General features: G+C 39.0%; 1 pseudogene; it reads left to right on the top strand.

Moving 5' to 3' along the window:
- The first annotated feature begins 219 nt into the window (after positions 1–219).
- Positions 220–1899, top strand: LOC146315770 (proteinase-activated receptor 2-like; annotated as a pseudogene).
- Positions 1900–11211: the final 9312 nt, after the last annotated feature.

The raw sequence follows: 11211 nt of genomic DNA, 5'->3' as shown, positions 1-11211 counted from the left end.
GTATTATGATAAGAACTGCAAACAGTTATGACAATTAAAGTGCCTGAATATTTATATAATAAAAAATAAATGTAAGAAGTAGTACAGCATTTTTGATTACAACTATAGTGTATTTGTGTGAACTTTAGTGATGTCACTTAACAGTGTTTGGTAGATTTTAAAAAAAAACCTTGTTCTCTGTCTATAACCTGATCTCTCAAACAGGTTTCACTCTGAAGAATGGAAGATTTCTACATGAACATCACCTCACAGAACAACAGCTATGATTACTGGAACATCACCTCACAGATGGAAAACTATGATTACTGGAACATCACCTCACAGAACAACAACTATGATTACAGCAACATCACCCCTGCCCCTGTCTACAATCATTCTGACACTGAATTCATACTTGATGTGGTGACATACATAATCATTGGTATTGGCCTTCCTCTGACCCTCGTGGCCATCTATGCTCTTTATTGTCAGGTATGTACATTATGACTGAGATTGATTTATTTACTGTCTGTGTCATGTGTCTGTCGTACAGTCTGTCTGTTCACATCTTCATCTGATGTGGGGTCGAGGTGTCAGTGGGCTGAGACAAAGTGTTGTAATGATCCTGTAAATTTAAAGGAATAATTTACTCCATAATTAAAATTAACATGAAGTTTACTGGACTATAAACACATGCAGGTTAATGGTTGTTGGTTTTAGTTAAATGTCTCAACAACTAATTGCTCATTGGATGTATTGCCATAAAAAAATGACAAAGTAATGTTCATTAATAACAGTCCGATTGTTTCATTTTGTTCCTAATGCTCAGCTGTTAGTTATATGTGAGTCTATATTAATTTCATTTGGAGATAAGTGCTTCATTGGGCAGCTTTGAAAGCTGATTAGCCAGTGTGTCATATCTGATATTTCTGACATCACAAAGAGTTTGATGGAAAGAAAAATTTTTAATTTCTGACATTGCTAATGAAAGTTTGATGAAAAATGCATAAATGTCTCTGACTACAACTGCTGGGTGGATCAAGAAGACATATGTGGGAGGAGGTGGAGTTCAGAACATGTTTACAACTGTTTGTTTACTTTTATCAATGTTTTCCTGCAGATACGAAAAGATCATGTTGCTCTGATCTACGTCATCAACCTTCTCATCTCTGACATCATTCAGTTCTGCTGCTTGACAGTTAGGGTGGCAGCAACTGACAATGCCTTGATGTATGACATCATCATTTATAGCTACATCTATACTCTGGTGGTCAGTGTTGTCTTCATGGTGTGCATCGCCCTGGAAAGGTAGCTATCTGTCTGTCCAGTATGTGTGAAGCTACTTCTGTGTCTCACCATTATATTACTATATAATTCTGAAACTCATCAAAGACTATGTGTCCATCTTGTATTACAGGTATTTGGTCATCGTCCACCCACTGTGGTACCACTTCAGACGAACCATCAAGATCTCTGTGGTGGTCTGTGTCCTGGTCTGGGTCCTTCTACTTGTTTATGATATCATTTTAATTTTCTGCATCAGTAATGGGAACCTCTTGATCATCTTCAGCGTCTTCTTCCTCCTTCCCCTCCCACTGTTCATATTCTTCCTGGGTGGGACCCTCAAAGCCCTGTCTACCACCCGTGTCCCCTCTGATGAAAAACGACGGATTGTGGGAACTTTGGTTCTGGTGCTGCTTATTTACACACTGCTGTTCCTGCCTGCCATCATTTTGCTCCTTTCAAAGGGAGACCTACATGGCATCACACTCTACAACCTCTCTCATCTTTGTTCAGTTGAGTCCTCTTGCAGACTTGACTCTGTATATTTTCATGAGGAAAGGGACCATAGACATGTGTTTGTCCTCTGTGTGTTGTTGCAGAATGGACAGTGATGATACCAACAGTTCATCAGTGTGAATGATGACAACAAGCAAGGTGTCAGCGTCTCCCTCCACACCGGGCTCCAGTCTACCTGCGCAGTCTGCAATGTGTTTTTTATCACCAATTTTAATCTTTTCTGGAATTGTCCTTCCTTTTATAGGATTGATGGCATCCACCCCAATGACCTGGGTGCAGATAACTTGTTTTATGTGGTTTTTAACGGCTCTGAGTCCTGACTCACAGCTACCGCATGCCCACGGCCCTCACTGACCATTTTCGGTGTCCAGCCAAGGGACCACTTCACCACGTCCACGTTACCACATCACTCGCTGTTAGGCTCACCAGTGCCGCCCTGTGGCCTGGCGCCAATTACTCAAAGGTCATCTCCGAAAACTCCATTGGTTCAACAAACACTGCCGTCAGAATACCCAAAACATGATGAAACATTGTCTTCCATCCTCCCAAACACAATTCCACCTTCTTACCTGTATGCTCAGAATTTTTATTTCATATTTGTACCAAGAGAGAAAGGGGAGAAAACAGAAGGAGAAATGTAGACAAATAGAAAGGATAGAGAGCAGACAGATACTGTCATCTACTGATATAATCTCCAATAAAGCACCTAACTTTAGATAAAAGGATGCTGGGAAATGTTTTGGTCAACTTCTTGTGGTTCACTGTGATGGTGCAAATGCACATTGATGGCGTACGTTGATGACATGTTGTACACTGACTTGCGCCGCACAGTTCAGGAGGTGTGATAATTGTATAGCCTATATAAATCCAACTTGATGTTGGACCCAAGTTTATTAGATCCATGTCACTTAGTGTGGTTTGCATTAAACTTGTAAGATTGTTGAAACCTCACAGTCTGTATCATTTCAAAGTCTTTTGTGTGTTTTCAGAGCTTTGTTTTCAGTCATTTACACCTGTAATGTTGGCTGTTCAGACCACAGCTGGATGAACCTTTGGGGACTTTTGGGCAAAAAATTTGCCATTGGGCTCTTTACATCATTACAGAAGATGATAATACAGAACCAAACTTTGCTGATATTGTATAACCAAACACAAAATAATTAACAGTCACCCTTGACCTCTTGGGGCTCCTTGGTGTTTGGAGTTCCAGACCAGTTTCATGCTTTGTTTTGCCTTGGTTTAGACAGAAAACAGCACTACATTATTTTTTTTTTTTTAAAAGGGCTGTGTGGGTTTGGGTAGGTAATAGGGAGACAAGACAGCTTTGAATAAGGGATCCATGAGATTGGAGAATTATTAGCTGTAGTTTATTTGAAGGAACATGATATTACATCCCTAAAAAGTTATAACTGCCTTCATCAGTGAATGGTGCAGATTTATAAATTACATGGAGATATGGCTGAAAGCTTCATTCTTTTCTCCAGGCAATGATCTCTATCTTCATTTGTGTGAAACCACAAGTAAACACACAACCGATGCATATTTGAACAGCGCTTACAGACTTCAGAGGCATGTCCATAGAGTTGATGCTCAGTTAATACAAGTCCTTTAGAAGATCTAATTGGAAGGATTGCAAACTGGGGTTTGCTTGGTTTCACCAATTTTGTTACTTTATCCTTAGCTGTTGTAGTAAGTTGTATAGCACAAAACTGATAGGCATGGACCAAAAAGTAGAAAGTGGTAGGTCTATGAGGGGCTGCGATGGAAAAAGCAAGTAGCAAACTGTGGTGGAGACACTTGCGTTGTGTCCCAGGCCAAACATATCAGCTATGGGCTGAATCTATGGACCTTATTGACTTCTTTAACTCACTACAATTTGTGGCTTGGACTTTCTGCCTCATCACCATCAAACTTGACACTAATCACCCACCTCTAAAACATAATTTGTACCAATTCCAATTGGGTTACTAGATCCTAACAAGTCATATGTACCCTTCTAGAGACAGTCTTGCATATGCAGGACTCTGCAGTCAAGTTAGCTCTAATAAATATGCAACACTGGACTAAACTTTCAAAATATAGGCACAAAAAGTACTTGGTTTAAATTACGATTTATAAAATGTTCATCATATAAATCAACATTGACTACAGGATTTTCAAACAGGAACCAGGAAACCAAACCTGGGTAAAATTCCTGTGTTTATTTGATCCATTCTTCCAACCAATCACCTCCATTACTGAGTACTCATGGCACTGAACATCAACAGCTGATGCTACCTACACCAGAGGGGAAAACATTCCACGGCTCTCCACTGACTGTTCCTCGTATCACTTTATGTTATCTAGCAAACAGAAAAATGTTGACAACCTGCTATGCACTGAGCAGTGCAGTTTAACACTTCGTATCTACAGCAATAGGGTGGGAGAATTTATAGGTAATAGGAAGAAGCAAGCAACAAATGCCATAATTATTGTGACCTAAGATAGAACATAAATCCATTTGATAATAGTTCTGTATTAACATACATACAGCTACGTCTTCACGCAGATCTCCTCCTCAAATCTGGCAGCAGTTGGTAGATAATGGCAACAGTTGTCGCTGTATATTGCAGCAAAACCATGGTTACTGAAAGTGATGACAGTTGCTGTTCATCTTTGCTGTTTCCATCGGAGAGATGAGTCGGCCCCAAAGCTTATCCATGTACATATACTCTGCACCCTAATCAAGGGTGCTTCATTCAGCTACAAGGGGACTACAAAACAGAGTTCCCTCTGTGACAGAATGAAAGTGGGGAGCGACTGGTTTGAGAAAGGCCCAGGATGTTATGATCACACAGTTTGCCAACATGTTTACAGACTTTCTGCTGTGTGAATAATATAATAAGAACGTTGAACCCTCTGAGCATCCATTCTGTTCTGTCTGAAAAGAAAAAAAAAATATTTACAGGATAAAGGATGGATGAAAGATTCAACAAGTAAATGATGTCAACACACCAGACAGAAGCATGAAACAGTTCTGAGTCTAATGGAGTTTTTATTTTGTGGGTTTACTTTAGTCCATGTGTTTATTTGTGAGGGAATTATGTATATTGGTTAACCAACCACATCCACATTGAACTACATTAAAGCCATGCTAGTGATGTTTTGCATCATTAATACTTCATGTTAATGTTATTGTTGAGCTTTTAGTGGGAATTTAGAGGAAGAAAAAACATAAGATAAACATTTTTACATTAAAGGAATCTGTCTGAATCTGTCTTTTTGTGTGTCTTTCACATATCTCAAACAACTGTTCAACCGATCTACATCACACATCAGGGGAGTGGGCTCTAACAAAGAACTTTTTGAATTTCAGGTTTCAGGAACAAAATTATTTTCCCCTGGATTCTGTGGGTCCAGACAAATGAAGCTCAGCGTAAGTTCAATCAGGAAGACTTTCTTTTACGTTGCCATCATTCACCATTTTCCGTAATCTGTCTCTCTCCTCCTATTCCCTCTAATCAGCTATTTGTGGGCGTTCACCTTCCTCTTTACTGTCCATTCAGATTTTGCCATGGTCTCAGTAGCCAGTCAATTTGCTGCTGCCAAACTTTAAATCGCCTCTGTCTTTGCTCCATCAGTTGTCATTCAGTCAGTTGCACGATCACCTCGATCCTTCCTGACGCCCTCTTCTCCAGACTTCAGGTCCAGGCAGCCAGGAGTCCAGAGCCACTTCACCTCATCTGTCTCTGCTTTGCACATCTTCACCACCACCAGTGTCTAGACCCCGGGGGGTTCTCTTCACTACAGCTTCATCACCCCCATTTATATATGTGCATATTGTTTTCACCATGATGGGGTCTAACCGCCAAAGACTGTTCATGTTTCATTTCTCATGCTCGTGTTAATAAACTATTTTCTTTTACTCTTAGTCTCTCCTGATTGAAACCTATTTACCACCTCCCATTAGCATCTAGCTCGAATTTCTGTCATTTAGTATTTTCAGCTTTCTCTTTGTCACCGCCTCCTGAGAGTCCAGCTCAACTCCACTTTAACCTGCTGCTTTTCTATAACCTGCCGTCTCAAACAATCAAACAAGAAGTCTTACTGTGAATAATGGATGAAATCTACAGTTCAATCAGGAGAGACTTCATTCTGAGTGTATGAAATATATTTAATTGACATGTACACAATCAAGATGAGAAATGTGAAAGTTTTGGACAAGTAGACCCCATTGTCAAGTCATCATGTATATAGCCATTGCACCAAAAAAGAAAGAAAAGAAAGAGAGAAAGAGACATGTTTTGCTGAAAAGACAATTGTTACAATAATATAAATATTAAAATAATGCCATGAATGAGGATACGTCTACCATGATGTGGTGACTGATGTCACAAGTGGACTAAATTACAACTTACAAACTTAAAAAATAAATATGAAATAAGGCATTTTTCACCTTAATACATAAGGTGTGTATTTACAACATACCAAAAGAGCAACAAGGATCAAAATGAAATTAAAGTCAATGGGAGACAAAGTTAAAGGAATAGATAGCCTGGCAACCAAACAAATGAAGATCCAACAACCAGCTGAAAATGATTATACATGAGGTCACAAACACCATGTGTGATGTATGATAAGAATATAATGGGTGTAAGATGTTGCGAAAGGTGCCATGACCATGAATGAGAATACACAATATCTATTGTGATGACCATGAGCAGGGCTTCGCAGCCAGTTACATGTGTGTCTTACCTGGACATTAGGGCTTCAGGGATCTGCGATTTGCAAGAACAGCGCTGATATCAAACTGAATGTAGGAGGCGTAAGATGAAATACCTTGATTTGCAGCAGAAGTCGCCACACCAATTGAGAATACAAGGATACTGTTGGACATTGTCCAAGAGGTGTAGATCTCATTTTGGCTTTTACTGAGGTAGGTGCAAGGATGCTGCAGAGAAAAAAAATAATTGCCAGTATACAGATCCAGAGTAGTAGGCAATGTTGTTGTGCAGGTGGGAATTTTCAGGAGACAAAACATACTGGCACAGGCCCAGTGGTGTTAGTTTAGCAGCAGCAATAGTCATGGTAGCAATGGAAGCTTTTCAGTCAGCTGCTCTCCTCCATTAACTTGAACAATACATGTATTTTACCAGATATAGCTAAAAGCTCATCTTCATCTGTAGAGTCCTGGGCAGAGGCCACCAGTAATGTTAATTAACCCAACTTTTCAGGGAGTCTTGGTCTGGTTGTTTGGTTCACACCAGGGTTCAACTGACAACTTTCACACCAGCTCAAATGAACCACAGTAAACAGACACTAAACTGAATATTCTACCAGCATTTGTTCAGTAAACCTTTTGGATTGTCTGTATTCAGTGCTGCAGAATATTTTTAAGATGCAGTAGTCTTCAGGTGAAACTGGGGGGTGCCCTTCTGCCCTTCTGATCTCTTTCATAAAAACTCTTAAGACATTATTACCTGATATGAATTCTGCATTAAATACCATGAACAGTTCACCATGGTGTTGTTCATATAACAGTACTAACCAACCCGAAGCTCCAGGTAGCAGCTGATGCTGTAGAGATCTCCTCTGGTTGTGTGGATGGATCCATAAAACTGCATCAAGAGTGTATTCAGCTTGTTCTTCTGAACGGACTCAAAGTCCATGTTTACGAGGTGTGTCAGAAAAGTAACATGACTTAGTGTGCTGTGTGAACTATGAGTGGGGTACAACATGTGTTGTAATATCAGGGAGTATATAACTGCAATCTCAGCTCTCTGCAGCCATGAGCTGCTTGCTGTATGCTTTTGTTAACAGCTCCGTAATTTCAGGCCGTCAACACCTAAAATGTCCTGAGTAGTCCTTCGTCCTGCATGACACATATCCAAGTATCCCCTGTTGGCGGTGGCTAACAACTGGTGTCAGAAGTGGGATCCTCGTCTTCATGACCAGAGAAACGGCCTCGTAATGTCGGTTGACTCACTCCAGCAGGACGAAGGTATAGGCTGAATTAAGAGAAGACAAAAGTCAAAAGGAAAACAAAGCATACTGGTCAGTAGAGATGGGTAGAGTAGTCAAAAATTGTACTCAAGTAAGAGTACTGTTACTTAAGAATAATTTGACTCAAGTAAAAGTAAAAAGTAGTTATCCAAATAAATACTTCAGTAAGAGTAAGTATTTAGTGATAAAACTATTCAAGTACAGAGAAACTGCTAAGTAACTGATTTATTGTTTTAATAATCAGGGCATGAATGTAATCAAATAGACAAAAATATAAAATAGCAATATGCAAATTCAGATGTTGCCAAACAATATCCCTATAACTAAAACAATAATAAATGAAATCTTTACAAAATAACATAAATTCAGCCACAAGAAATGGTGATAAATCCTTTATTACCAATTTAGTAGTTTCAAAACATTCTCTTCTGTCAGACTTTTTTTTTCATAACAACATTTATTTTTGAAACCAGTGCCTTGTAAACAGCACCTGGGCACTGTGTTTGAACTTCAAACATTTGGAATGAGGTTTAATAATCAGTAAACGAGAGACTAGGTTATGCTGAATGAAAATTAGTAGAACAGATTTAGTCATTTCAAAACATTCTCTTAATTCGTATCATTCTTTTTCACAACATAAAGCTTTTGAAACCAATACTTAGAAAACAATATTGTATGTGAACCCTGCAAACTTTAGTTGTAGTAACAAGTTATGTATAGCAGAGAAGACTGAATGTGTTCTGCTGAATGAAATTCTGTGTGTTGTCCTCCTGATTGTCCTCAGAATGGGAGAAGTAGACGGCAGACATTTTATTTCAATAGCACATCATTCCCTTACTTGCTCTCCAAACAGCACAATAGGCTGAGCAGGCAAAGATTGCATAGAATAAGGCAGCCTGTACATTTAGGGGTCTCTGTGTCCATAAACAGCGTGTGTGTGTTTTAGTGAAAATTAGTGTTTTTGCATGTTCTGCCCTCTCCCCCCAAAAAATCACTGTGAAGTGACTGTTAAGCTTCAACAGTAGTTGGCTCTCAAGGTTCTTGCAGTGAAGCTGTGATCTTTTAGCAGTGAACAGGAGCCCCGAATGACTAAAAAGGAAGTCATGTGAGGAAAGGAATGCAACAGATCCATACCTCCAGTGGATGGACATGAAAGGTACCTCTCCAGCTCTCCTGTTTGTGATTTTCCTGACCTCATGGATGCAAAGAGGGCATTTTCATTAGACTGGCTGCTGTTTGCACAGGCATCATCATCCAAGTCAGTGTCCAGTTGATTTTTGATGCAGTCAAGGCCTGTGGCAACATAAATTGTTTTCAAAAGAATTAGGTTTGCACATCCTTCTTACACTTCTTCTGTAAAGGTTGCCAAGCTGCTGGTTTCTGGTATTAAAAGCTCTCAGAGCTTGTTACTCTGACACAATATAAACCTAAATGACATAACATAAATTTATATATGTCAAGGTCTGACATATATAGGTATATAGGTTTCTGGTACATATATTTATTGTGCATTGTCCATGTTAAATAAACAAATAAATACAAAATAAAATAACATTTAATAAACTATTTTATTCAAATCAACTACAATCACACTTACAACTACAATCATGTTCCAATATCACACAACCATAAAAAGAAAACTAATTTATACTGCAACTTAAGACAGGTGGATTCACCCATTAATCAGCAATGCTGACATCTATTTCATTACTCTTTAACCATGTGAGTTCTGCCAACTTACATCTTTATCTTCAATGCTGTGCATACATTACAAATTGCCTTTTCTCCTCGCTCCTTCTGGATGCGCACAATCCTTTCTACAGTGAGGAACAGGGAGCTCCAACGGGTCTGATTGGGTCAGAGGAACTGCAATTTGCCTTCACGTTCCCCTGTTTCAGATGCCATGGCAATGCTTCATTGCACCATTATATTGTACCTCATGATGCACTACCTCCACTGGTAGAAATAGGGCTCCAGAGCGATTCCATTTAGGAGCCTTTTGGTGATTGTGATTCTAAAATGTACATAGGACCAGTGTTTATTGCAAATATACACAATTTTTGGAATCAATGTAGGCTACAGCACATTAATTTCTAAACTGTTCATGTGGAGGCAGATATTTAGTGTCATTGTGTATATGCATGGTATTTCTGTCTATTACATCTATTTATTTTTATAACAGGGCTAATGTTAGCCTATCCACAGACAAAACCTGTCCACAACTTACCGCAATATGTTCTCTCAAGTTCGAAGTGGAGTTCTTGTAGGCTGAAATGTCTACATGTTTGGGCAGACACCGATGACAGCACATGAAATAGCTGATTTTTTTTTTTTTTTCGAAGTTTGTAAAGTACACATGGTTTTCATGCAAGACCACGGGTGTTCTGCCTCTTCTGGGTCACACACCAGTGTTTCTGCCAACATTGCCGTCCACTCTCATTCTTGTGTGTGTGTTCCCACATAGTCACTATGTTTCTGTGCAGGGCCGCGAAGAGTTTGTGTACGGTCATATGACTGCCTGGCTCCATTTGATTGGGGAAATGGAGTCCAACGTCGCTAGTGGCTACATTTGATTGATGAAACAGAGTCATGTGACAGAGCATTTGGCAGAAGTTTCGCTGATAAAACAAACAGATCCAAGAAGTCCAAGTAACGAGTGGAATGTAGCCCAATGTAACAGAGTAAAAGTAGCGCTTCTTCTTCACAAATATACTCAAGTAAAAGTAAAAAGTATGTTGCATTAGAACTACTCTTACAAGTAGCATTTATCAAAAAAGCTACTTAAGTAAATGTAACAGAGTAAATGTAACGTGTTACTACCCACCTCTGGGTGGCAGGAATTAAGAATAATTGATATATAACTGAGAAATAGCCAATCTTTTCACAAATGGTTTTGTTCACTTGTGTATGACAAATAAAAGCATCAAATTTAAATGGGACTGTTTCATTACTAATTAAAAACTCCCCATAGCAGCATTAACTAATTAGTTAACACGGTTTCTCTCTCCCTCCCTCTGTGTGTAAATCACTCAATCTTTAATGTGACTTACTGACACTGATGTTACAGCTGTGGTGAGGAGGGTGGGGCTAATGCATATTCAAGAGGAAGTGTAGATTCTCATCAACCTACTTGATTCTATCACTTGTCATATTGACTACAGGCTGTTTGGATGAAGAGGACAAAACATCAGACGTTGATTCCAGCCTTTGAAGGTAAATTACTATTTTCTTATATGTAATATATGTAGACATGATAAGAACTGCAAACAGTCATGACAATGTGTGCGTTAATATTTATATAAAAATATGAATCAAAGAAGACAGCATTTTTGATTACAACTATAGTGTATTTGTGTGAACTTCAGTGATGTCACTGAACAATGTGGGGTAGATATTAAAACTTGTTCTCTGTCTATAACCTGATCTCTCAAACAGGTTTCACTCTGAAGA

Source organism: Lutjanus erythropterus, chromosome 14 (assembly GCF_056507025.1).
Source record: "Lutjanus erythropterus isolate fLutEry1 chromosome 14, fLutEry1.hap2, whole genome shotgun sequence".
Taxonomy (NCBI): domain Eukaryota; kingdom Metazoa; phylum Chordata; class Actinopteri; order Lutjaniformes; family Lutjanidae; genus Lutjanus; species Lutjanus erythropterus.
The sequence above is the reverse complement of the archived record's forward strand: the minus strand, read 5'-3'. Positions and strand labels throughout refer to the sequence as shown.